This window comes from Pteropus medius, unplaced genomic scaffold (assembly GCF_902729225.1).
Source record: "Pteropus medius unplaced genomic scaffold, Ma_sr-lr_union100, whole genome shotgun sequence".
In the NCBI taxonomy this organism is placed as follows: domain Eukaryota; kingdom Metazoa; phylum Chordata; class Mammalia; order Chiroptera; family Pteropodidae; genus Pteropus; species Pteropus medius.
This window is the reverse complement of record NW_024340695.1, coordinates 2,455,557-2,483,334: the sequence shown is the minus strand read 5'-3', so window position 1 is coordinate 2,483,334 and position 27,778 is coordinate 2,455,557. Positions and strand designations below refer to the sequence as shown.

The 27,778-nt window shown below is 41.3% G+C and overlaps 1 long non-coding RNA gene and 1 pseudogene across 1 annotated transcript in view; both read left to right on the top strand.

Annotated features, from left to right (window-relative positions):
- Positions 1 to 1,332: 1,332 nt before the first annotated feature.
- The window catches only part of LOC120603718 (uncharacterized), a 54,693-nt gene continuing 28,247 nt past the window's right edge, over positions 1,333 to 27,778 (top strand). Inside the window, exons 1-3 of the long non-coding RNA XR_005653102.1 lie at positions 1,333 to 1,406; positions 17,832 to 17,997; positions 18,794 to 18,889. This is a non-coding gene — a long non-coding RNA (uncharacterized LOC120603718). The remainder of the gene's footprint in view (positions 1,407 to 17,831; positions 17,998 to 18,793; positions 18,890 to 27,778) is intronic.
- LOC120603933 (uncharacterized) lies at positions 4,527 to 4,645 on the top strand (annotated as a pseudogene).

Sequence of the window (27,778 nt, the reverse complement as noted above, 5' to 3'; positions counted from 1 at the left end):
GCTGAGGTTTACAGAATTCTTGTTGATACAAGTGTTCTTTAAGTTAAAAGCAATAAATTCTTTCTGGTTTAATTTAAAAAAAAAAAATCAGTTGAGAGAACTTGGATTCTGTTCCCTCTGTCTTCTCGTGATTGATGTATTTCTCAGCCTTTGGCCTCTCTACCAATTAAATAAGGATGCTGGCCAAAGTATAACCACTGCCTGTAATCTTTGTCTCTTTTGAGTCTTTAATTTTTCCATGGTTTTTCCCTTTTAGCCTATACTTGAATTCTACCTCATTCCAAAGATTTTTCTTTTACCAGTCATCTCATAGCACTAATATTCTGCCTTGTTGTAGAGCTGGAGGCTTGCCCTGCACTCCTTATTCAAGTAATAGCTACTTGAAAGGCAGGAAAGAGTTCCTCTGTGACTCTCCCATGGCTCTTAGCACATACTTTGATTACGGCAAATAATCAACTGATTGTCTTGAATCTGATACAGAGCCTCTACTACCACCTCCTCTACATGCAATGCTCAAAAATTACTTGCCTGTGCTAGTGTTGACATATTTTCTCCTTATACCTAATTTAAATTCATCTTACAATGATTCGAGTCCATTTCATACTCCATTTGTAATACATTGTTGTAAAAATGGCTGAAATCATTTTTTTCCTTGTATCCATGCCTCTGTGCAATGTGGCTTTCCATCTCCTCCCATCACGAGATTGAATCTATTTTCCTACCCTTCGAAAGTGGGCTGGCCATGTGACCTGCTTTAATAATTCACAGCAGAAGTGACATTGTGCCATTTCCAAGCCTACCCCTTAAGAGGCCTGACGAGTGTTATTCTCTCTCTCTTAGAACTGTGACCAGTTACCATATGAAAGAGCTTGAGCTAGCCTGCTAGATAGTGAATGACCACATGGCCAAGTCAACCTTTCACCCTGTTGGCTTTAGCTGGTAGCCAGTTAATCCCCAGAAGCAGAGCTCCTTAACTAACACATAGCTGACCATGGATGCAAGAAAGAACCCAGAAAAAACAGCAAATGTACAGCTGATCCATCCTACTTTGCTGATTTGCAGAATCATAAGTTAAACAAATGATTTCTGTTTTAAGCCACTAAGTTTTGGGATTAATAGTTCCACAGCAATAGTTAACTCACACACCATCCAAAATGTTCAGGTGTTTGAAGAGAGTAAGAAACTTCCAAGCAATCAATATGCATCCACATTTATATTTTGATACAATTTTGTGCTCTAAACTCATAGTAATAAGAGATAAAATAGAAAATGAAAGTTGTGTAGCTGGCTCATGGATAAACATCTCCACAAACCAGAAATCTACAGTGCTCCAGGAACGAAAGCAAGGAGAGGTCACTGGAAGTTTTCTCTCTGCAAAGTAAAGGGATTTTTCCATCTGAAGCAAGGTAAGAAAGCCAGTTTACTTCTTGAGACTAGGGAAACTAGAGTTTGCTGGGAATAGATAACACCCCCACTTTTGCACTCTCACGAAAGTAGACTTAAAAATAATTGCCAGCATTACCAATAATTGCCGGCATTCTCCTACCCGCCCACTCTACCGATTCTGCTGAAACCTATTGTCAGTTCTTAGTCCTCTTTTTACTAAGCAAACATTGGTACAGTTGATTCTCTTAGACTTTCTTTTTTTCTGTGTGAGGATGCAATGCTTCCCTGGTTTTTGTCCTACATCACTGGCCACTTTTCTAATTTTTTTTTAATGGTTCCCATTCTTCTTCCCAAATTCTTAATGTTAGAGAAAGCTTAGATTCTGTCCTTGGTCCTGTTCTTTACCCATATTCACTCCTTTGGTGCTCTTCTTCAAGCTCATGGCTTTAAATATCATCTACATTCTGACCAGTTCCAATTTAAATCTCTGGCTCATATATCTCTCCAAACTCCAGGTCCATGTATCCTACTTAATATCTCCATTTGGATATCTAACAGAAATCTGAAATTCAAATCAACTCTCGATCTTCCCTTGCTCCAATATCTGCCCCATCTTCAATCTTCCCTATCTCAAGTGATAGCAATTCTGCTCCTCAGTGCCTGAGTCCCAAAACCTAGATATAACTGTTCTCTCATATCATTCAACAAACGCACCAGGAAATAATGTTGGATCTACCTTCAACCTTTATCTAGAATCTGATCATTTCTCATTTGGGATCATGACTTTTGGCAAACTGGGAGCCTGGGGAAGTAAGAGGCTATGGACAAAGTCTCATGAATAGAAACTGAGTAAAGCTACCTGTTGACTCAGTGCCTAGATCTATGGTGTTCCCAGTCTCACCAAAAGACAGGAGCCCCACCTGGTTCTGGGTCTGGGTGAGGCAACTGCAAACTACTATTTGGGGGAGGTGGGAGAGAAAAAAGTGAAAATCTTTCCAAATAAGATTTGGAAAGTTTGCAAACCAAAATTCCAAGTCCCACCAGAAAAAAATCTAATGTTAATAAAGTGAGTTAACAAATTATTCACTCCAAATAAAATCATATTATATGATAGCCCGAAATATATTTTTGAAATGAGCATGTTTCCAGAGTATTCAAAGAAATAAAATGAAGGACTAGCTTTCATTTTTTTTTTTTAAAGAGCATGATATGAAACACAAATAGGCAGAAGTGAAATAAAATTATGTGATTGTAAAAATAAACAACTTGAAATCTTTGACTAAAAATTATAATAATTTGAATTTAAAATTTATAGGATAAACTCTAAATTGAACACAATTACATAGAAAATTAATACATTGGAAAATAGCACAGAGGAATTTAACCCTACACAGCCAAAAATACGGAAAGATAATAAATATTCTTAAAAAGACAAGGAATGTAGTTTGAATAGCTACAACATACAGAAAATAGGAGTTCTGAAGAAGGAAATGAGGAAACAATATTTGGAGAGATAAATAGCAGAGATATTTTACACGATTAAAAAAAGAGAAGAGTCCTGAGTGTTAAGGTGAATAAATAAAGAAAGCCCATGCCTACCAGACACATTGAAGTAAAACTACAGACAACTATCAATACAGAGAACTTGGAAATTTCTAGAGATAATATATATGTTATATTGTCAATGTAGTAGATTTTTTATAACAGAGTCATAATAACAGAGTCAAAAAATCCTCTAAAAGAAATATTAAAGGATGTTATTCACTAAGAAGAAAAGTGAACCCAAGGCATGAAATATAAAAAATAATATTAAAACAGGAATTGATAATATTTATTAGTAAGTTTAATTAACTATTGACCTTAACAGCATACACATTAATTTTTTTTCTAATTTAAAATAGGATACAATCTGAGCTCTACACAGCAATAATAAGATGGGGAAAGAAATAGCACGTTCAGTCTTTATGAGGCCTACACAATAGTAAAGCGAAGGATGGAAATTCTAAATAACTTAAGCCTTTGTCAGAAAAGTTTATGGTTAAATATGTATGCTTAAAAAGTTAAAAGGAACCACTGAAATTAACAAATAAAGTTGTATTTATTAAAATACTCTAAGTATATGGAAACTTTATTAATACGATAGAAGGCAGAAAAGAAAAAATTTATAAAGCAAAGAAAAAAAATCATGGCAAGGAAAAAACCCAAAATAAGAAGGCAGAAGTTCAAATAGATCAAAATAAATTTAAAGGGATTACATTTATTTAGTAAAAATGGTTATCAAAGTGGATATCGTAAAACTCCAGCTATATATGTCTTACAGGATTCGCAATTAAAACAAAACCAAAAGATAAAGTTTGAATATAAAGGAATAAAAAAGATGTACCATGTAATAATAATAAAAAGAAACCTGGTATAGCAATATTTTTATCAGACTAAATAGAATTTAAGGTAAAAAAGTACTACATAATAATAGAAGAATCTACCAAGATGTATCATTCATGAACCTAATAGCACATGCATCTAACAGTATAACTCTGAAAACTACAAAGCCAAAGATGAGAGGATTATAAGGAGAAATCAACAAAACTATAATCATAGTGTAGATTACTGAGAGCAGATAAAATGAAAACTTAGCAAGAATTTAAAAGGTTTGTACAACAACAAATCTACTAGATATGAAAAATCTACTAGATACTGACTATAATGCAATTAAATTTGAAATTAACAAATAAAAAGAAGTTAAAAACAATGCTAACTACAACATATGCTTGGAAACTAGTAAAACAATCTTCTAAATAACTCATAGGTTAAAGAGGAGTTCACATTATAAATGATAAATTATTTAAAAATAAATGACGATGAAAGTAGTGGGTCCAAAAAAAATGCTGTTAAGGATATTTATGGGATAACTGGCAAAATTTGAATAAGGTCTATAGATCAGATAATAGTGTTATATTAAATTTCCTAATTTTGATAATTATACTGTGTTGGATTGAATGTCTTTGTTTTTAAGAAATATACACTAAAATATTTAGAAATAAGGGCATATGAAACAATTCTCAAATGGATCAGAGATGATGATGATGATGGCGGTGGTGGTGGTGATAATATCCAGAGAAGAATAATAAAATGTTATCCCAATCTATGGCCATACCTCCCTGAACATGCCCGATCTTGTCTGATCTCAGCAGCTAAGCAGGGTCGGGCCTGGTTAGTACTTGGATGGGAGACCACCTAGGAAGACCGGGTGCTGTAGGCGATTAAAAAAAAAAAAAATGTTATCCCAGAATTGGTGAATCCGGGTGAAGGGTATACTGAATTTCTTTACACTATTTTTGTAAGTTTGAAATCATTTTAAAATGAAAAGTTTAAAAAAACCTGTAAGATGCAGTTAAAGCTAAAGGAGACTTTATTTAAAAAAAATAAATAGTTCTCTCTTTTAAGATAGATAGTGATTTTCCAGACTTAATTTCTCTTCTGAAGTTTTTGTTTCACTGATTGGTTAAAACAACAACCCGTTGTGTGAGAAAACTGCATTCTTCTGCAAATGAGCAAAACAGAACACCATGCCTGTTGTGTATGAAACAGCATCTCATGGTTGCCAGCACCTTAGTTAGTTAGGCATTGCCTTGGGGATAAACATAGACTAGTGACTAAGCAGTGATGTCACAATTGTTTTAAATAAATGAACCAAAAAGGCAACTTGTGCCACATTCCAACTAGGTCATAAAACTTTATTTCAGAAGTGTTGACCCTAGGATTTCTCTAAGCCTTTTATAATACTTTGTTTTGGCTTCTCTCTCCATGTGCCATAACTCCGAACAGTGAAACCCAATCTCCTTTTAAAGATTTCCTGAGAAATTTACCTCTTAACTTCAGAAGAGTGCTGAAGTGTCAACACATTTCCAAGAGATTGTTTCCAGACACTCAGCATTATATAGAAGAGTTTTATGATGGAGGACAAGAGCAGGACTACAGTGACACTCTGTGGGATTGCCGAGGGGTAGGTGTGAGGGTGGAGGAAGGAGGAGAGAGAAGACAGAAAGGATCAGTTGTGGTTTAGAGAAGAGCTTAAAGACAGGTTTGGGAACTCTACCAGCTTCTACATGTTCGCAACATCTCTGTTACCAGAGCAATCTTTTTGGTGAATAAGGAGGGCCTCAGAAAGTTTGCAAGATGGAGAATAACTGCTAGTGAAGGAAGAGGTTCTAGATGTGTAATGTCATTGCTTTCTCGTTCAGTTGACTATGGTGGGCCTGATGGGGAGGGCCATGTAAATTGTTTGGGGACCTTACTCATTTTGCAGCAGACTCATTTTCAGGGCCTCTTTTGGTACATTACTCTCCCTAGCCCATCAGACTCAATCTTGGTCCTGTGTTACTTGACAAAGTCATAGCAACCTTTGGGTGAATGGCACTCACAGCATTTTGATGGCCAAAAGGAGACTAGTGAATTATGCCACTTCTGAAAAATTGCACAGTTTAGTTTTTTAATGAATTTTCCACCTCTACATTTTATGTCGAAATCTGTCTATTTTAATTAAAACTACTTCAGAAGACAGAACATGGGGCTGATTCCAGAAGTTCACATTTCATTACTGGCAAGTATAGCAGCTCAAGAAATACTGGCAAATTTCTAAGCTGTGCCTAATAATCATCTCTTGGGGAGATGGCCATGCTATGGCGGGGTTCCAGTCCTGGTCCCGTTTCACCTGACCAAAAACCTATCGCATCTGTTTCCTAGAGAAAACCTTTCCAGACTATGAATGGGTCCAGTTGAGAATTCCTAATCTACAAGGCATAATTGTGATTACCTCTTTTCTAACTATTACTCCCCAAACTTTATTAGCTTTGAAGGAAAAAGGAAGAAAAATCTGGCTGAATGAAAATATGTATCTCATAGAAGCAATCAGCGAGGGCTTTTTTCTGGCCGTACAAAGTTAGTGCTAGAAGACAGCAGTGTCAAAACTTCCTATTAGCCCAAATTTTATAAAGATTCCCCACATGCTAAATAATAATAACAACTACAACAATAATAATAGTACAGCCCATCTCTACTCCTCCTCCCACTGAAGGGTTTCACTGAGCACTGTTGGGAAACCTCTAGCTTAAGAAAATGAGGTCCAGAGAAATTGAGAGCCATACCCCACGCATGCCAGCTAATTGGTGCCAGCACTAGGACCACAGCCCTTTCACCCACAGAAGCATTTGCTCATTGCCTGGAAGTCACTGAATCATGAAAAGGGGATGGCAGTAATTTTCTCTGCCCCCAGTAATTTTCAGTGTAAGAAAGACACTGTCAGAATTAGCACACACACACACAAATGTTTTTCAAGCTCTCCGAATATGGGCAACCAGGCTAAACACCTCACAGCAGTTATATTAATATGCAACAGACTATGCCTCCAGGGATTTGTATGACTTCTCCCCACCATGAGCTACAGGCTATGGAGGCTGTAAGAAAGCAAATAAGGCAGCATATGTGTATTCTTAGGAACCCGTAGATGGATCCCACAACCCATGGATGGATCTACTCTGACCAGGACTTAAATTAGGCATGCCATCACATAGTTTGGCAAGGATTTTGTTTCTTTGTTTTTTTTTTTTCCTAGAGAATAGAGAGAAATGGTAGAAAGACACTACTTCAGGTAATAGCATGGTTATATTTATGTACTATTTTAAAACTTTGCACAGTTCGCCCACATACTGCAAATTAAATAAGTTTCACAATAACTCTGTGAGAGCATAGGAGCAATATTTTCTTTATTCTACAAACAAAGAAAGGAAGGAGAGGTCATGTGGTTTGCCCAAGGCTACTCCATCAGCTGGTGACAGATGGGATGATCAGTCAGTGACTGAAGGAGGAACACACCATTATTTTCCATCAGACTCTAGACTGGATTCAGGCTCTGCCCAGCAAAGAACATGTCCTAGACTCAAACAGAGGGGCTGTTCTAATTTGGAAGAACAGAACAGAGAAGGCATTCTCATACTGCATGGATCAGAAAGAATAAAAACATAGAAAGATGATAACAGACATCACAGCTTTCCTTCTGACCTGTGTCTTCTTCAGAACTGTTTATAGTTGAGTTATATCCTAATACAGATTTGCATTTGGTGGATAAGTTCTGGCACCATAGATTTACATATTCTTTGGAACCTATTTGCTAGTTGAAATTACCTTTTCCTATGAAGAATTTTAGGTCAGTTTAATTCACCCCCAAAGTAAGACTGAAAACATTTTTTAAATGAGGAGTGGACTTTGAAAGGAAAGATCTGTGGCAGTGCCAAAGCAAGCCCCAGGAGTGAGAGGACTGATTTGGCAGCTGTCAGGACAAATCAGCTCATGGAGTGAGAAGTGGGTTGAAGGGAGGGAGCTCGGTCTGCAAGGACAAAGCTGGGCACAAAGCTCCAATTTTTCAAGTTGCTTCTCTTCCTAGAGAAGCCACCCTTAAGACTCCACATGCTTTGCTACCACGTCTGATGGAGGCAGAATGCTACCTCTGGCACATAAGTCATTTCTAATTTTAGTGGCATTACCGGGGCCTGAAACATCCATGCTCAGAAGTCCTGAAATAACACAGGTTTATTCAGTGGCTTGACTGAGTGCTCCTGGAATTCCTTTAAAATGCCGAAGGATGGGTAACCCTGGGTTATTTCGGCACAGAGGGCTGGGGAAGGGCCCAGATACAAGCTGCTGACAATACAAATTTTGTAAAGCAAAACTAATGAACAAATGATTACTTTTCAGATCAAAACCTGTTGAGGATTAAGATGTCTTTTCGGCAATCCAGGGGTTATTCATAGGCTTGTTTCAACTATACCAGTAGTTTCAGGAAAAGGCAAGGTAGAACAGCCCATAAGTAAGCCAGCATCATCTACAAAGGATGTTCGTGGCTCAGGCAGAACCAAACTTGGTTAAAAATGCTTTTCAACTAAGGAATCACTTCGCACTCAAAGAGAGTTTCTGACTACTCTGGAAGGTGATCTTGGGAACTTATAAATCTTAGAATAAATATGATTATCAAAGAACAAATTCAAGTGTTTGGGGGAACATGAATTCATTTATTCTTTCTTTCCTTCCTTCCTTCCTTCCTTCCTCTCTCTTTCTAAGTGACCCATATTAGAAGCCCTTGACAACATTTCCCAGGAGTACATGTGTGCAGGGAACTGGAAAGCTGTCCTTGGTACGGCAGCTGACTAGTCCATTGACCTCGGGCTAATCATTTAATTTGTGATTAGTAATTCATAGTCAAAGCCATGATTACGGTGATCCAACAGAAGTGAACCTGCCTGAGCATGGGCACACAAGGGTTATAATTTTAAGAATGTATTCCTTGGGAGTGGAGGCAAAATGCTGATGGACTTAAAGCAGCCTAGATTTGAACACCTTAGCAGTGAGTATTACCAAGTTTCCCATACATTTCATCAAGGCCTCTGGGTTTTTCAGAGAGCCTGGGGAGGCATAACCCACTTCGGCTCAGGGGTATAGAAACAAGACTTGGGTGGTTCATTAGCCGCTACATGGGGGTGTTGGAAGAGACGTGAGTAATGCTGTTTTCATTCACCGTTGTCTCACCAGGGCAATCTTCTGGAAACATAAATTTAATGTTCCCATCCCTTGCTTATAATAGCTTTCTATGGTTCCAAAGCAAAGGACAAACTCCTCAATACTGCTTACACATCCCCACATGATCCAACACCTGCTTACCTCTCCCAATCCTTGCTTTCCATATTCCCTTTAATCCAGCCACAAGGACTTTATTTCGGTTCCTCCAATAATCAAATTCTTTCCATCTCAAGCATTCCTTTATCCCTCTTTACTTTTTAATTTCTATTTCTCTGTTAATGCTCAGCTCAAACGTTACCTTCTCTGAAAAGGCCTCCCGAACCTTCCCCTCCCCAACTCCGTTAAATCAGATATAAACTCTTACAACGTTCTTGCAGGGCATCCTGTTTTCCTCTGGGGCCTTTATCACAGTTATAATTATATACTTACTTGTTTACTTATTGGATTAACTCCAGTCTATCCCACTAGATTATAAGCAAGGTCTATTTACCATTGTATCTCTAAAGCCTACCACAGTGCCTTGCAAGTAGCAGACACGCAATACAGAGATCACATTAGGATGAAAGTGATGCGAAGTAGAAGACAGCAACCTTACTATCAGAACACTGCTCTGATCTAGACCTGCAGGCCTTATTGGTTAATGGCCACTGACAGCCCAGCTAGCCAAACAACTGCTTTTAGGGGAGCATTAACACCTATGAGTAAAACAAATTCATTTTTTTCATTAGTTTTGGCTGTTTAAAACACTGGGGGAATTTCAGATGTACTCTCGAACTGCCCTGTTCACTTTCCTTAAGCACAGAGCCAGCCTGAACACATTCTACCACCTGCCCTGTCTCTGGGGAGTACACAGGGCAAAGTGAGGGAATCTGTGTGAGAACTCCTGCCAGACAATGAGATCCAACACAAGTAGATACTTACAAATATGCTGACAGTGGAGTTATGTCTCTTCAATGCACTGGAGGCAAAACCTTTGTTTTAAAAACAAAGAATTCATACAGAGCCAAGAATGTCCCTGAATCAATAGTCCTAACCCTTTCTCAATCTGCCTAATAGACCCTGGGTCTCAGATGAATGAGCCAAGGGTCTGCCACTTAGAGATTACTGTCTCTGTAAACCCAACTGATATTGATCAAGCACTGACTGTGTATAATAGGAGCCTGGGAGATAACAAGAGATGCAGAACATAAAAGGCTACTGATGAATCTGTGTAGATAGACAAGAATGAAATAATTGGAGAGTAATTCCAAGGTTACACGAAAACAGGAGTGTGATGGTATAGCATATTCTGCTCCTGAGAAATGAATTTCCCCTGCGTTAAGGATGAATTCCCTATGAACTGAGATCATTCATAAAGTCTTCCTGGAGGAAGTAAATTTGAGCTTTAAAGAAAAAAAAAATTGGATTGCCCAGGAGAGCAGGGCAATGAATAGCTGGGCCCACAGTAACTAAGCTGCCTGGAGCTGAGAGTTTGTGTTAGTGTTGTGATTTGGGATGCCTCTAAATCAACCATTTGGGGAAAAATAAATCCCTTCGTAGCATCTATAATAAACTGCCTGAAATCTACGTGTTGAGGGTGAAGTTTTGTTTTTCTTTTCAATTGGATGTTGGGATGCTGTGCAGTCCCAGTGCCTCTCTGTTTCACTAACCCAAGACTCTTAGTAGTAATCACTTTGTCCCACCAGCTGAATCAGGGCCAAAAAGAAAAACCGTATAATCTGGACTGTACACTTTTGCTTACAGTTATTTCTCTTGGTTTATGGAAACACTGAAGTCCCACTGAATTTTAAGCAGCTCTGTCCACTTGGGTACTCTGGACGAGAATAAAAGAGGCAAGAATAAAAGGCACAGGGCATGCCACAGCTGCAATTACTTTCAGCAAGGAGTCAGAGATTGGAAGTGAAGCTAAAACATCTTCAGCAACAGCATCTCTTTTAAGGCAAGCCATTTCCTCAGGGAGAGTTTGCAGCTCTGAGCAAAGGCAGGACAATAAAAGATCAAGGATGTCTTTCTAAGGCTGCAAACAGAGCAGCTGACACCTTGAAGTTGGTCTGCTTTTGACCTCTTTAAAAGCCAGAACAACAGCAAAGAGCCCACATTACATTTTTTAGAAGCTGGCCAAGCATCTCTTTTCTTAATCCATAAAACCCCCAGTATTTGTAGAGAACAGGCAGGGAGGGACATCCTGGGAGATCAAGCATCTGTCTCAGCAGGTGTCACTCAAGCCTGTCTTCCCCTGAGCAGTTTTCTGTACTTCTCTTACACCCTTCCCCTGTCTGTTTCACTCTGGAAGTAACCAGTGTGTGCTCTCCTCACCTCCCATGCTTTCTGCACCATCATTTCCAAAGGCAAGTGAAAATAGCGCTGGGCTGTGCAAATCGGCAGCTCCAGGACATAATCCTCCCATTTTCCTTAAAGTATTTGGTAGTTAGACCTGGGAATTGATTCCAGCAGCAATGAGATCAGAGCTACTGCCAAAGCTAAAGCCAAATTGGATTTTGTTCAGGTGGGGGTCTCGTCATTTTCATCTCCAGATAGAAGACCTCTGTTTTCCCAGAAAATAAAATAATAGAAGTAACGCAAAATAGGTGACTCTGCAAATAGGTGGGTGAGGTCTTTGGTTGAGGTAGTGGGTGTCCATGGGTACTGGGTCCTCCTTGTAAGCATATCCATCATCTTCTGCAAGCTGAGCTTGGAGAAATTTTGTCCATTTGTTGTGGGTTTCCCAGATGGGAGAAAAGGAGACTGGGATTCTACTAATGACCATTATCAGCAGACTTTGGGTCTCTCAAACTTTAACACATACGCAGACCTTCTCAAAATCTCTTTAAAATGCAAATCTCCTTTCATTCGGTCTGAGACAGAGCCTGCATTTCTACCAAGCTCCTTGTGATGTTGATGCCACTGGTCCCTTGCACATTTTGAGTAGCGAGAAGTTATATTTTTACTGACTACCCCTAGCTAGGCTATGAAATTTTATTGAAACAATGTGGTAGGAGTGAGCGCTGATTACTAGCCTCCTGAATCATCCATTGTTAGAGCTGTTTCTTGCAGTTACATTAAAAAGGTCCCTCCCCATAATTCCCCATTGCACAAGAAGCCCATTTGTAACAAGATACTGTGGGCAAGCAAGCCTCTATGCAAAACAGCTTTGGCTCTTTCTGCCCCCTGCCAGGTGGCTGCGGGTTGATGTTAGAGTAGAAAGCTTTATGTGGCAGTGCTGCTGATGCTGATTCTGGAGGGGTGGGGCTTGCTTTGCTGCAGCAGCTTCAGCTCCTATTCCTGGCAGCAGGCCCCTCCCCCAAACCCCAGGCTTGTGGGAAGGATGAGGTGGTGGGAGAGAAGTTTCAGGCACGGTTCTGAAGACTGGGGGTATTATTTTTCACTTTTTCTGCTACAGGATGTTCCTCGCCTTTTATAAATATTTATAAAATTCCCTCTTGAGAGTGCCTAAGTGTGGGGGATGGTTAAGAAGGTGGTTGGAGGGAGAAAAGAGTAAAAAGGTGGTGGCAGTGGTGTATGAGGATTGGAAGGTGGGGCCTGGAGGGGAGGACACTGTGGGCTGGTTTCTGGCCAGTCTCCTAACCCACCGGAGGGGCAGTTGGACTAGATTAGAGACATTAAATCAAGAGTCCGTGGTTTATCAGTAAATCCCTGCAGTTGTAAACAGTGTTTAGTCAGTATAAATTTTTCTAGGGAGAGAGCCCGTAGATTTCAATAGATTCTCAAAGAGTCCATGATTCACAAGAGGTTAATCAGTACCTTTTCAATCAGGAACCATCTACTAGTCCCTCCCAGAGTGGATAAGTGGAGTACTAGGCTTCTAGAAGTAGCAGACATCAAGTTCAGGCCATGAGATCAGGAGGGACAGGGCAGCCACTTAGAATTCTCCCGCAGAGATGGAAGCAGGTCAGATAACAACCCTGTTTTACAGAGGAAAAGCTGAGCTGCAGTTAATTCAAGTGGCTCTCCTAAACCATGGAGTTAGAATTTGAGTGTGGATTAGAACCCAGACCTGACACACACAGCACGGGTCAGCACTGGCGAAAAGCCCCTTCAATCAGGCCATTGTTTCAGAAGTGCAAGACGTTTGTGGCCACAGCGCCAGAAGCCCAGCTGGTTATTTCTGGCTTGCTGAATGTCAAAAATCCAGGCCGCTTCTCACAACAGCCTCCACTTGTCAGACTAAATCAAGGCAGCAGCGCATCAAGCAAGCGAATCAGCTGCCCCCAGCGCCAGCCTCGCTCACCCGCCCGCCTGCGCCGTGCACCTGACACGCATCAAGCCTGGGCGGCCACCGCGGTTCTCCGTGTGGAACCAGCTTGGCGGCCTGCCATGGCCGAGTATGACCACAGGAGATGGTCTCACCCGGCCTTTGACCTCAGCGATGTAGTGGGCAGCACACTGCCTCTTCTCCGGTATTTTTGGGACCTCCCATCTTCACTCCTTCACTTTTCTCCTCAATAAAACTCTCACCCTACCCCAGTCCCTCTCTAAATCCGAATCCATGATCTTATGTCTGCAGAATCCAGCTTTACAGGAACACAAGCAAACCCCAGAACTAGTGTCTGCTGTTGGTTTCCTGTTCCTGTTTCTGATCATTGCACAAATATTGGAGCCCCTGCTGGCTAGGCTTTGGACACAGCAGACTGACTTCACCCTCTGGGAGCTGACGGCCTCCTGGGGTAACAGAAAGTGAAGGTGATGTTTTTAGCTGTGATGTGATGGTGCACCGGAGTTTGTTAGAGGAAATGTGAAGGGGGCATGGGCAGAGAACGAGCGTTGCAGGAAGAGAGAACAGACAAGGGTTGACAAGGGAGAACATCTAACAATGTAAGACCTGAAAGAAGGCGGGGTGGCCGTGCATGTAAAGAAATGGGAGCAAGAGGCACATGATGGGCTAAGGAGGAGCCAAGAAGAGACTTTTGAGCCTGAAAACGAAGTGTAGACAATGCAAGGCAAGAAGAGAAAAGAAAGGAGAAAAGCAAAGCAAAGCAAAGTAACCAATTAGATTTACTTTCTTAGCTGAGACTAGAAGCAGAACTCCTTAGGTCCCAACACAGGGGGAACAGCATTTTCAAGGGCAAGGGTTATGTTCTTCCATGTGGGGCTAAAATTACCCAGTTTTCTTTTACTCACCTCCACCTCGCCCTGCTGCTTTATTCTTATCCCTAGCCCCGTTGTGGCTGGTTTGGCCTTCTACACCTCACTGGCCCTTGCCTAGCCTTTAGGTAAGATGCTAGGTTGACTGTACTTCCAATCCACCATCCTGTCTTCAGCCATTCACTTACTCATTGACTCAATAAATATTTATTAAGTGATTGCTATGCATCAGGCGTTGTGCTAGTCATTGGGGGACACAGGAGGGAAGATTCATGTTTTTTCCGATCTCAAGAAGATATGAATTTGTTCAGTGGTTCCCTAACTTGCCCATGCATCAGAATTAACTGTAAAGGTTTTAAAAATACAGTTAATTAAACATCACTTGGACTGACTAAATTGAAATCTTTGGGGGATAAGTTTCAGGGAGCCATATTATTAAAACTCTCCTCTAGGTAATTCTGTTGAGCAGTCAGAACCACTGATCCTTAGAGGTATGCTGAACTAGAAGTTCTCTGGTGGCTGTTCTTCTGCATGGTCAATGGGGAGAACAAATCCAGAGTCTAGCTCCTGACCACAAGACAGTCAGAAATCACCAGAGAAGAAAACGGGGACAAGCTCAGTCCGACTGAGCTATATGCCTGAGATCTGCTCATGTGCCAGTAGGGCTAGATGAATGGAAGGATGGAGTAGAGTATATCAGGATTGTAGAGTTGGCTGAGTTTGCCTAGACAGGACAATATCTCTTTCTAGACCCAAATTATATAAATTGTCCAGTTAGAACACACTCCAGCTATCTGGCTTGTGGTCACAAAGACCTCTTTCTCAGTACCACTTTGGTTGTCATGGTCAAGAGCTAGGGTTGATTGCACTAGCCAGTTTCAGATGGTGGCTGAGATGAGTAACTAATAAAAAATAACCATCAAGCATATTATACATATACTCATAAATCTCCACCAATTAAGTCTGAGTACTGGGGCAAACTGAAACAAAGGGCGTGGGTTAGCTCACTGTCCTTGGAAATAGCTCTTCATCTGCTTATGGCCTGCCTCTGATGGATTCTGGGAAGAGGCAATATGGTCTGATCATGCCTGAAATCTCACATGCCGGAGGTGACTCTTCAAAGAGTTTGAGAGGATTAAATTTCCAGTTCCAGTAAATTTTCTGTTTCTTGGGGAAGACTGTTCTGAGAAATATATATTAAGTATTTATTTGTTGAGAGCCACTTATTGGCCAGGTACTGTGAAGCCTCAAACAATCCACCTGGCAAGATAGGAAACAGTTGTGTGTAAAAGTAGGTAAATATAGGACTTAGAAATCTCCAGTCCATGCTAGAAGAACTAGTTTTGTGGTCGAGATTCTGCATCCTGCCCATTTATCCACACAGCATGTGTTTGAGTGTAGTGTACTCTGGTTGATATACAGATATGCAAGACACAGTCTTTGCCCTCAAGAAGCTTACACTCCAATAGGAAAGACAGGATATACCAGTATAAAATATAATAGGAAATAGTATAGACTGCGCAAATAAATGATTCGGAGTCAGCTTTAACATCAGTAAAACTTGTATGAGAATATACAATTTTTTTTTTTCACACAACTGGATGTCTTTCAGGAAAGAGTTCTGGTCACTGTGGAAGTCATCTTATTGGAATTAGTGTTCAGAAGGCTACAGGTTCTTCTATCAATATTAACAAATTGCTGTGGGTCAGTCCAGTTGCTGGCTCTCACTTCCCTCTTCATGTCTGTGTGTCACCTCCATTTTAGTTATATACCCATCTCTGCTACTAGGAGCTAAGTCATTGTAGGCAGGAGGGTGAGAGAGAGAAAAGAAAAATCAATTTTTCCCTGATCATCTCCGGAAAAGGGGTAAGGAGAGTGCCACTTAACAGTTATAGAGTCTTATATGTGCCAATAATGTGAACCCTTCATGGGAGTTTGCTCTTAGTTCTCTCAATGATTTCCCAGAGATACCTGTGATTTAAAATGACAGGAACCAAGAGCTTCGAGCCTAAAAGAGTGGTGACAAGTGAGCTCCACCTGGAGAAAGTCACTGTGTCTCTGCAGAGGCAGGCACCCTGATCCTTGCCTGAAAGCTGGAGGAGCTGGCTCAGAGGACAGGTGTGAGAACAGGCCACTTAATGTCTCCCTGGGAAGAGAAGAGCCAATCTGGTTCCTGGTGAAAAACTTACATGTGATTATGTGATTTCTTGGGCCTGACCATAGGCAATTACAAAGGCCTTGGCTCAGAGACCTAGGTAGGAAGCAGCCCTCCCCATGGCAGAATGTGCACCATCTCTGAAGGGAGGTGCAGTCAAGGACTCACCCCCCACCCCAGTGCCCGGGCTGGGCTTGCTCTTTGAATATTACAGTCCCAATCCAGAGGTGCCTTCCTTCCTAAGTCTCTCTAACTGAGGTCCTCTTAAGGTGCCTGTATCAGCTAGGCCTCCTATGGAGGAAGGGGAGAAGGAGGAGGAAACTCTGAAGACACCTTCCCCTTTCTGACTCAGTACCCAGTACTTTTCCACTCCTAGCCTTCCCCTCTCCCCTCACCTCAGGATTCATAAAACTCTTTTTCTGAAAGCTCTTCAATGGTGGGACGACTCTGCACACCGATGCTGATCTACCTAACCCTGGGGCTGGTCTGCAGTTCCATGAGGGGAAATGGAACAGGAGGTCAGGCACCTTCTCCGGTTTTAGACTGTCTTAAGCCATCACTGTGAGTGATTAAAGCCTTGTGGTTTTAGTTGGCTATTCTGACACCTAACAGCATAGCCCGTTTTCTCTCTCCCAGCTGAGCTCCTGACAGACGCCACTCCTTCATCTCCCAACCGGCTGGGAGCACACACTCAAAGCGTGGCCCCATTTCTGTTAGAGGCTATGGCTTCTCCCACACATGTTTCTATTTCATTTCTAGATTCGGTTTCTCTGTCTCTCTCACATATACACAAACAGTAACTGAGAACAAGGAGAAACCTAGGGTTGCATGGGGGCTGAGCAGGGAGTCGGCAGGCAGGAGAATAAGAATGAGGCAGGCCAGATCCAGACTTCCCAACTGTGAGAATTACCCCAACCACAGAGACCCACTTCTTCCTGTCTACACTACAGAGTAGGAAACAAAGAGTCCGAGAGATGAGAGGTGAGTGACTTGACTAGGGTCACCCAACCAGAACCCAGGCCCCAATTATTTACAGGCTGCCCCCTTGGTCCTCTTTCTACTTCTGCTACAGGTCCCGTGTAGGGCTGTGCCCCTGGGTGCCCAGGACCGTGCTCAGCCCTCTGTAGCCAGTGTCTCGGGAAGCCTACAGCCTAACGGGGGAACAGAAGACTAGAGCTGCCTTCTTAAATGCAGGGGTGCTTAGAATCACCTGGGCTAGTTACAACACATTGCCAGCCTGATTCGCAGGGTTTCTGATTCAATAGGTCTGGGATGGGGGTTGAGCATTTGCGTTTCTCACAAGTTTCCAGGTGGGGTTGATGAGAACCACTGGACTAGACTATAAATGACAAAAAAGGCAACAAAGAAAGAATAGAAACTGAATGAAGGAAGGTAGGAAGAAGGAACGGGGCAACAAATGAACTCTTGTGGCTGGTCTTTGGGAGGTTTCCCTCTTCCTCACCCGCTCTGACCCGAAGCTTTCTAGAAATTTTCACCATAACTTCCATCCTCCACGTGGAGAGGCTCTGGCCACGGGTGAGGCCAAAACCTCCACTTAGATTAGATTATTTGGAGCTGGCTCTGCTTCCAACACCCCTCATCTTGCTTCCCTGTTCAGATCGCTGCTGGCTGCACAGCTGCCTGCGTACCATGAAGCCTGAGGGGCTCACGTCCCAAAGGCCACAAGGATAGAGTCTTGGAGAGTGGTTGTGGCCAACTCACCCCGGCTTCCCCGTGCATTCACATAAGCCCTGGAAGGCCAAGGCCACTGACATCAGAGAAAGGTAGGTTGGTGGGCACATTACAATAGGGCGGGTGGAGGGATTAAAATCTCCACAGCTCACATTGACTCACGTAGCTCATCTTTCAAGTTCTGAGTCATCAGTGAATGTGGACTTGCTTTTATAGTCATCAGGTCTGAATGTGGGTCACTGAGGTCTAAACCGATGTGAGTATAATACCATAAAGATGAGCCAGATACATAGAGAAAAAAACAAAAAACAATCTTTTGAGCAGGTATGAAAACTCAGGAGTGACCTTTCTCTCCAAATCTATGCACTGTTTGACTAGCTCCACTTAGCTGTGGGAAAACTGAGGCACAATGTTATGTCCAGTGGCCCAAAGCTGTTCCAGCAACAACAATAACCTCGGGAGGAGATTAGCCAACACAAAGGCAGAGAGCAGGAATCCCATCCCACGCCCCCCGCCCCCACCACACACACACCTAGAGTAGAGGCACCTGAGGGCCCAGGGCAGGGTGAGGACAGCTGGAACTGAGGCCCAAGTGCCTTTTCCCAAGCCTCGTCCAGCTGCCCAGTGATCTACAGAGGACCACCTGATGAACTTCTGTGACCTTGGCTGGCTCTGCAGGTAAGAGACTGACATCGTGTTGAGACAAATGCAAAACATGCCACCCAGAATGCAGAGAAGTCTACCTAGTTCTGTTGTTCTCGTGGACTCCAGAAAGGAGAATTAGCACTCTCAAATGAGTTTTCTGTACTGAAAGCCCAAAACAGTTTCCAAAAGACCTAGGTAGAGGCTGGGGCCTAGAGGTCTCTCATCTCTACCCTTTTCCGCCAGCTCCAGGGGTGGGGAGCTGCCATGGAGACTCCATTTCAGTTCCTTCCAGAAGAGCCCATGTATGGCTGGTGGGTGTTTCTCTCCACTGCAAAGGAGGTAGGCAAAGCCCTGGATGTGCTTCCTGAAGCCACAGGGAAAGAGGAGGTTGCTGATTCACCAATAGCCGCTTCCTGGAATTGCAAAGCTGGGCTAGCAAATGAAGTATTTTTCCAAGGTGATCCAGAACTGTTACAACATTCCTGCTCTATCCCCATCAGACTTTCCAGTAAGTCTAACTGGAAAGTTACCCAAACTACCCCTTCCTGAGCAATCAAGCACATGAGATTCTAGACATAGTGTTTCCAATATGCCTTAATATCCCTCTTGAGACCTGGGGTCCAGTAACCCCCATGGCCTCTGGAGAACCGGAGAGTATCTACTGCTTCCGAAGTGTAGTGGCTTTCTTTTGGGATGGAAACCTTGGTGGGTGCAGCTGGAGGTGTTCGGAGAGGCAAGGAGAAATCCTGGACTTCTCGTGTTCTGCCTCTGAGACAGATGGTGGTGGGAAAGAAATACAACTTTTTGGTTCTACTTTCCTTATCCCTTCCCCAGCAAATGGAAAGCTAACGAGAATGGAGGTGTCTGGGGAATAAAAGAGATGGAGCTTAGAACTAGAGCCCCACTCTAAGAACAGTGACTGAACCCCATGCCTTCTCAAAGATGAACTGGAATAGTACTTCTCTCTTCCTCCTCCATTACTGATGCCTTAAAGAGCCTTTTGATGGGGAAATGCTGACCCAGCTAAGGGTCCCTGCTTTTAAACTTAATTGCTCAGTTATGCTAAATATAATTTGTATCGAGGGGTAAGAGTTTACAAGTTAACCTTTTTTATCCTTGTCAGTCTTATGAAGTTGATGTTGTTATTAATTATCGTTGCTATTTAATCTATGAAGAGAGCAAGGTTTGGGAGAGTTAACAAACCTAGGGTGAATGTAGCTTTGAATTTCAAATTCATGTTTCCAGACTCAAAGGCCATATTCTTTGGAGTGTATAGTGTACTCTCAGCTGGTGGTGTTGACAGCCTCCCAATATGATATGGTCTCCCGAATCCAGGAGACAGCTCTGAGGCTTGGAAAGTCCCTAGAATCATACTTGGAGTCTGTCAAATGACAAAACTTAAACAATTTAATAACGAGTTTGGTATCCTTTATTCAAGGAAAAACAATACAAGGATTGGGGGTGTACAGTGTGCCTCAGCAGTGGGGCATTCTTCCTGAGGGATTTTGGTCAAGAGTGAGTGTTATAGAGCATTAGAGGAGGGAACTCAGAAACAAGGCATATTTGGCTAGCAGGTTCTACTTGCTAGAGTAAGGTAAGCTAGCTAAAGCTGAGTTGGAAGATTGTGATGGGTGTTAGGTTTCTTTGACAGGTGTTTCTTGTTAAGCTCAGGCTAACAGGTTTAGATTTGTGACATGGCCTTGCCCCCTGGATGGCCTCCATTTTGTGGGTCCTGATGTATGAATTAACTTTATCAGGGCCCTAACATTCTGAGAAGATACAGGCCAAACAGAAGTGTGCTGTGCCTTATAACTGTTGCATTGTTGGTCTGCAATAAGCACGCAGTGGTTGTATTATGATTTTATAATACATATTTGGTTTTTAACTCATTCTTGTCACACATCTCCTCAAACCCTTGGAATTTCCTGTGATGAGAACAATAAAGGTGTCTTTTGTTATGCTAATGAGATAACTTGTGGAAAACCCCTAAGGATGGGAGCTGGTTACCAGTGGAACCAACCGCTGAATAGAGGTAACTTCTAGTCCCATCCCAACTGCCAGGGAGGAAAGAGGAGCTAGAGATTGAGCTTTAGCACCAATGGCCAATGATTTAATCAATCATGCCTATGTAATTAAGTTTCCATAAAAAGCCAAAAGGACGTTTTCTGAGAGCTTCCAGATTGGTGAACACATGGAAATATGGGCAGAAGTGTGTGGTCTGAGAAGCATGGATGATAAGTACCCTTTCCCCATACCTCGTCCTGTGCATCTCTTCCATCTGGCTGTTCCTGAGTTATATCCTTTTATAATAAACCAGTAACCTAGTAAGTAAAATGTTTCTTTGAACCGCTCTAGCATATTGAACCTGAGAAGGAGGTCATGGGCAATGCTAGTCTGTAGTTGGTTGGTCAGAAGTACGGGTGAGGATCTGCATTTGCAATTAACATGAGGGTGGGGAGTCTTGTAGGACTTAACCTGTGGGATCTGACGTTATCTCCAGGTAGATACTGTCAGAATTGAATTGAATTGTAGAACACTCAGCTGCAGACAGAGAATTGGTTGGTGAGCCGAGGACTCCCCCACACAAGAACCGATGAACTGAATCTCCATCGTCCTCACAGGGCTCCCTCCTTCCAATGCGGTGACACTGCAGAAACAGAAGGAGGAGGAGAGCATGGCTTACCCTCTCAGGATAAGTTAGACCAGCTTTTTCTTTTAAAGAGTGATTTGGGATGTACGTGTTAATTAGAAAGGTTATTATCTGTTCATCACTTTGCTCTTTTTGAGTTATAATTGACATAACATTAGTTTCAGGTGTACAGCATAATGAATTGAAATGCATATATATTCTGAAATAATTACCAGAATAAGTTCAGTTAACATCCATCACCATACAGTTACAATTTTATTTTTAGGATGAGAATTTTTAAGGTTCCCTCTCAGCAACTTTCAAATATACAATCGGTATTGTTAACTATAGTCACCATGTTGTACATTATATCTTCAGAACTTAAAACTGGAAGTTTGTACCTTTTAACTACTTTTATCCATTTCACCACCACTCCCTCCTCAATGGCAACTGTTAATCTGACCTCTGTGTCTGAGTTCAGTTTTTTTAGATTCCATGTATAAGTGAGATTTTATAGTATTTGTCTATCTCTGCCTGACTTATTTCACTTAACATAATGCCCTCAAGTTCCATCCTTGCAAATGCCAGGATTTTCTTTTTTATTCCTAGGTATTTTATTCTTTTAGGTGCAATTGTAAATGGGGTTGTTTTTTAAAAACTTCTCTACCAGATAGTTCCTTATCTATATGATAGTGTATAGAAATGCAACAAATTTTTTAATATTGATTTTTGTTATTGATTATAACAAATATTGATTTTTTTTTGATATTGATCTTGAAACCTTATCAAATTTGTTGATTAGTTCTTAAAGTTTTTGGTGGAGTCCTTAGGATTTTCTATACATATAATATATTGTCTTCAAATAATGATAGTTTTACTATCTTAGAGGAAAAGCTTTTAATTTTACACTGAGTATGATGTCAGTTGTGGTCTTGTCATATATGGCCTTTATTTTGTTGAGGTATGTTCCCTCTGTACTTACTTTGTTAAGAGTTTTTATCCTGAATGGATGTTGAATCCTGTCAAATGCTTTTCTGCTTCTATTGAGATCATCATATGATTTTTATCTTTTGTTAATATGCTGTATCACGTTGATTCTTATTTCTTAATGAAGGTGTTTATCGCTTAGAATATCCTTCTTCGAACTGCTTTTGCTGCATCCCACAAATTTTGGTATGTTGTATTCGCATTTTCATTTGTCTCAAAAGTATTTTCTGATTTCTCCTTTGACCCACTGGTTGTTTAAGAACATGTTCTTAAATCTCTTATATTATGAATGTTCCAGTTTACTTGTAATTGATTTTAGTTTTATACCATTGTGGTTGAAACATCAAGCATTTTTTTTCAATCTCTTTAAATTCATTATGACTTGTTTTGTGGTCTAATATATGACTTAACCTAGAGAATGTTACATGTGTGCTTGAAAAGAATGTTTATTCTGTTGCTTTTCGATGGCATTTTTTTTTTTTTTAATATATCTATCTGGTCTAATGTGTCACTTAAGATCAATGTTTTCTTATTGCTTTTTGTTTGGATCTATTCATTGATAAAACAGGGGTATAGAAGACCCCTACTATTATTGTAATGCTGTCTATTTCTCCATTTAGGTCTGTCAACATTAGCTTTATATATTTAGCTATGTTGGGTGCATACATATTTATACATGTTATATCCTCTTGTTGGATTGGCCCCTTTATCATTACATGATGACCTTTTTGTCTCTTATAGGCTTTGTTTTAAATTTCATTTTGTCTGATATAAGTGCGGCTGCCCGAGCTTTTTTTTGGTTTCCATTTGCATGAATAACTTTTTCTATCCTTTCACTTTCAGTCTGTTGTATTCTTAAAGCTAAAGTCAATCTCTTGTAGGCAACATATAGTTGGTTCTTGTTTTTTAATCCACTCAGCTACTCTGTCTTTTGATTGGATAATTTAGTCTATTCGCACTTAAAGTAATTATTGATAGGCATGGACTTATTACCATTTCGTTAATTGTTTTTTGGCTGTTTTGTAATTTCTTCCTTCTCTTGCTCTCTTCCTTTGTGATTTAATGATTTTCTGTAGTGGTATGTTTAGATTCTTTTATCTTTTGTGTATTTACTGTAGGTTTTTGCTTTGTGCATGATAAGCACAAAGCAAAAACCTACAGTAAATACACAAAAGTAAAATATAAGTTATTTTTAAATTGATAGCAAGTTAAGTTTGGATGCATTTTAAAGCTCTATATTTTTACTCTCCCACCGATGTTTTGTTTTTGAAGTCATACAACTTTTATCTTGCATATCCCTTAAATTATTATAGTTACAGCTATTTAGGCGACTTACGTCTTTTAAATTTTATACCAGGTTTATAAGTGTTTAACCCACCACAATTACAATATTAGATTATTCCAAATTTAACTATACCCTTACCTTTACAGGTGAGATTTCGACTTTCATATGTTTTTCTGTTACTAATTAGCACCTGTTCATTTTTGCTTAAAGAAATCCCTTTAACTTTTCTTATATGGCAGTGTAATGATGATGAAATCTTTCAGTTTTTGTTCTTCTGGAAAACTTTGAACTCTCCTTTGATTCTGAAGGACAACTTTGGTAGGTATAGTATTTGCTAGGTATAGTTTTATTTTTCTTTCAGCACTTTGAATGTATTGTGCAGCTTCCCTTCTGACCTGCAAAGTTTCTGCTGAAAGATATGCTAATAGTCTTATGAGAGTTCTATTATACATACCAAGTTGTTTTTAATATTTTGTCCTTGTCTTTAACTTTCGACAATTATAACATGTCTTGGCGTGGGTATCCTTGAGTCCATCTTGTTTGGAACTTTTGTAACTCCCTAGGTTTACTAGATATAGATGTCTGTTTACTTCCCCAGGTTAAGGAAGTTTTTAGCTATTATTTCTTCAAAAAAAGCTTTCTGCCTCTTTCTCTTCTTTTTCTGGGATCTCTATAATGCAAATATTACTCCACTTGATGTTGTCTTATAAGTCCCTTAAACTCTCCTCACTCTTTTTAATTCTTTTTCTTTCCATTCCACTGATTGGATGAATTACATTGCCATGTCTTAGAGTTCATTGATCCTTTATCCCCTTTGTGTAGTGTTGTTGAACCCCTTTATTGAAGAATAACTGAAGTTATTCTTCAGTTCTATGATTTTTCTTTGGTACTTTCTATATTTTCTCTTTTTAACATTCTTACTTTGTTCATGTATTGTTCTGACCTTGATGAGCAACTTTATGATCATTATTTTGAACTCTTTATCGGTTTTTTAAAGGTCTTTTTTGGGGAAAGGGGCGGTTAGCTTGTTCTTTCATTTGAAACATATTCCTTTTTCTTCATTTTCTTTGACGCTCTGGCAGTTTTTATGCATTAGATGAAATAGCCACCTCTCCAAGTCTTGAAGGAGTAACCCCATATAGAAGATAAATCTTATTATTCAATCTTGCCCTAGCTCTTGGTTGTCTCTCAAACCTTTGTTATTGTCCCAGCAGCTAAATGTGCACATTGTACTTCCCTGTAGTTGAAGAAGGTGTGCTAAGACTCGTCAGCCTCCCAAAGGGGAGGACCTGAGTCAACACTGAGATATAGGCTGATTGAAAGCTGGACCCTCAGGTAGGGCTTTTAAAATATTCCAGTATAACTCTTTAAGGGAAAGATTGGAAGATGGGCATTTCTGTCTGCTCCCTCTATGCTCAGCCCTGGGAGAATAGCCAGTTAACGGTTTGTTTGCTACCATCTTGCTGAACTAGTGAACACAAGCTCCACTGGCCACCAGACTCTCAGGGATGTGTCCTCTTGGTGGCAGCCACAAAAGCCAGGGCACCAGAAGTTTATACAAGCTCCTTTCTCTGGCAACCTGGGATGGGGCAGAGGGTGAACACAAAAATGGTACCAGCTGGCCTACCCAGTCCCTGGAAGGGATTATAGTCAGACCCTAAATATATGTTAAATTAGAATCCAGCCCCTAAATATGTTAAATTAGAAGGCAGCTTTTAAGATCTGCAAGTAGGCCTTTTTCATAGAAAGACTGGACATTTCGGTTTGCCGCCTCTGTGCTGTGCTTTGGGGGATAGTCAGTTAAGAACTGTTTCTCTGTTTTACATTCTTATATGACCTATGAATGTAAGCCGTGCTGGCCACCAGGGCCAGAAGATTGGGGCGGTGGGGGCCGGGGGGTGCCCCTGGGCAGCAACGACAAAAGCCAGGGTGCCAGCCATGTGAACAAACTCCTTTCCAGGAGATACCAGCGATCTAGGGCAAGGCAGAGGGAAAACGCAAGATGGTACCCACCAGCCTTTGTGGTCTCTGGGGATGATTGCAGTCGGTTCCTAGATATGTGTTAAATTAGAAGCCTGCTTCTCAGGCCATAGCTTTTAAAATCCGCAGATAGCCTTCTTTCATGAAAAGACTAGGCATTTATTTCTGCTGCCTTTGCTCTGGGCCCTGGGGTAAGAGGGTAGGGGTAGCCACAGTGAGTTCACAGGAGCCTATTAAGAACGATTTCTTAGTTTTCAATAGCATTTTGAGTCTTGTGGACACGGGCCCCATTGGCTTTCAGAGTTAGATGTTTTGAGAGTCTGTCTCTCTGGTGGAAGTCTTAAAAGTTGGGGCACCAAACATGGGATCCAAACCCTTAGCTCCACAGGGAGAAGCTCAGAGTTGTGTGTTCCTTCCAGGCTCTGTATCCCTGGGTGAGGGGCGGAGTTCATGACAAGATGTATCTCAGCCTCTGCTGTGGGAATTCAATGTGGGCTGTTTCTTGCTTGTCTAATGCGTCACTCAGCTAGTTTCTGGATTTCTTCCAGAGGAAATAGTTCCATACGTAGATGTAGGTTCGGTGTGTCCATAGGCAGATGTAGGTTTGGTGTGTCCACTGTCTTGAGCTGGAACTACAAAAGCTTTCTTACACAATCCCTGCCACTCCTTATTTTTTCAAATCTTAATCCAAGACTTCATTTCTGTCTTCAAACTGTTGCATGTCTCATCTCTAAGAACAACCATTTCTTAATACATCTGTTTTTCCCCACTGAGCTCTTTGCCCCAAGGAGATCCAGTAGCTGGGATGGAGAATGGGGCCAACACTGCTCGTTGCCTGATGAACAGCCATCCTTCCTCTTCTGTTCCCTCCTAAACTCCTAGAACTCAGATTTCGTTCTTCATTCTTGTCCCTCAATGGAGAAGGAGTCCCTCCTTAACCCCCCGGGGCTAAGTCATATATCTAAGATTTACACTCTAAGCTACTGATTCTATATTCTAACTGCACATTGAAACCATGTCCCACGCCACCTGAGACTTCAGGGCACCCTCAGGAACTGTAGCTTGGCTTTCTTCTTCCTTGTCAAGTGATTGGTTTTAGGTATGTTCATGTTATGCTGAACTGGCCAATAGGGTATGAGGATATGAGGCTGGGAAGCTTCTAGGAAGGTTTTCAACATTAAAAAAAAGTCATGATTCAAGGATGTTCTTCTGTCTCTGGAGGCTGTTATCTGCATGTGACTCAGGTAAAGGAATTGTGTTTAGTAATTGATCTATGAATATAATCATTTAATCCTCATACTAACCTCTGAAGTAGTAAATAGTTTTTCTTTCTCCTTTTTTTTTTTAAAAATAGTTTGATTTTCATTACCCTCACTTCCCAGACAAGGAAACTAAAGTTCACAGAGATTTCAATACTTTCTCCCCAATGACAATAGCTAGTAGGAGCAGAGCCAGGGTGAACCCAGTTCAACTTGGCTCCGAAGACTATGATTTTCTCACTATTCCCAGCAGGGTACTAATAAGCTGTCCAAAAATAAAACTAAAGAAAAACAAAAGCCTGATTTGTAGCATTTGCCAGTTTTCATGGTGTAAATATTCTTACCACCGCCAATTTTAAGCTATCACCATGAGCTCGCTGAGTACCAGCTTGGGAAGAGATGTGCACAATTGGTTTTTCTGAGCCGGTGTGAGCCAGCTCCAGTAAACCACTAGAACATGGGTCAAGGGGTCAAACCTAGCCATTGACCAAGAACCATGTTTCTCCCCAAACTCCCAAACAGAGCTTTTTCTCATCACATCTCCCCAGAGCAGATCTTTACACTGGAGTTCTGCCCTGTTGGAGAGGACGCTTAGCTCTTGTTCCTAGAAGGCAGATAAGCATGATGAGGGACAAACCAATAAGGGTGTACTTCAGAGGCTTCTTAATGTCTCTGGGATGCTAATGATGCAGACAGGAGTCCCAGAGGACTATTTATTATTCTGCATGATGATGGGCCAAGAGTGCCTTTACCACTTGCTTTATCTCTTTGCCATCTGAGCTGCTGCACTTTGTGTACACTTGCTGAGCCCCCTGGCAATGCTGGGCACAGATTCATGACTATGTGGTACAGAGACAGCAGCAGGGGCCTGGGCATGTGGCCAATGGAAACCCTATGGTGAGCCAACTCCAGGCCTTCCCCAGTGGGCCAGGGGAAACAGCACAATTATAGTGTGCTTGCTAAGCCCATTTCAGACTGTGGCATGATAGTCTATCAGGGTTGGAAGGGACTGCTCTGATTATCCAGTCTGACTTCTGTCTGTCACCCCACCAGGGGTAATAGACTATTTGAAAATGTCTAGTGACGGT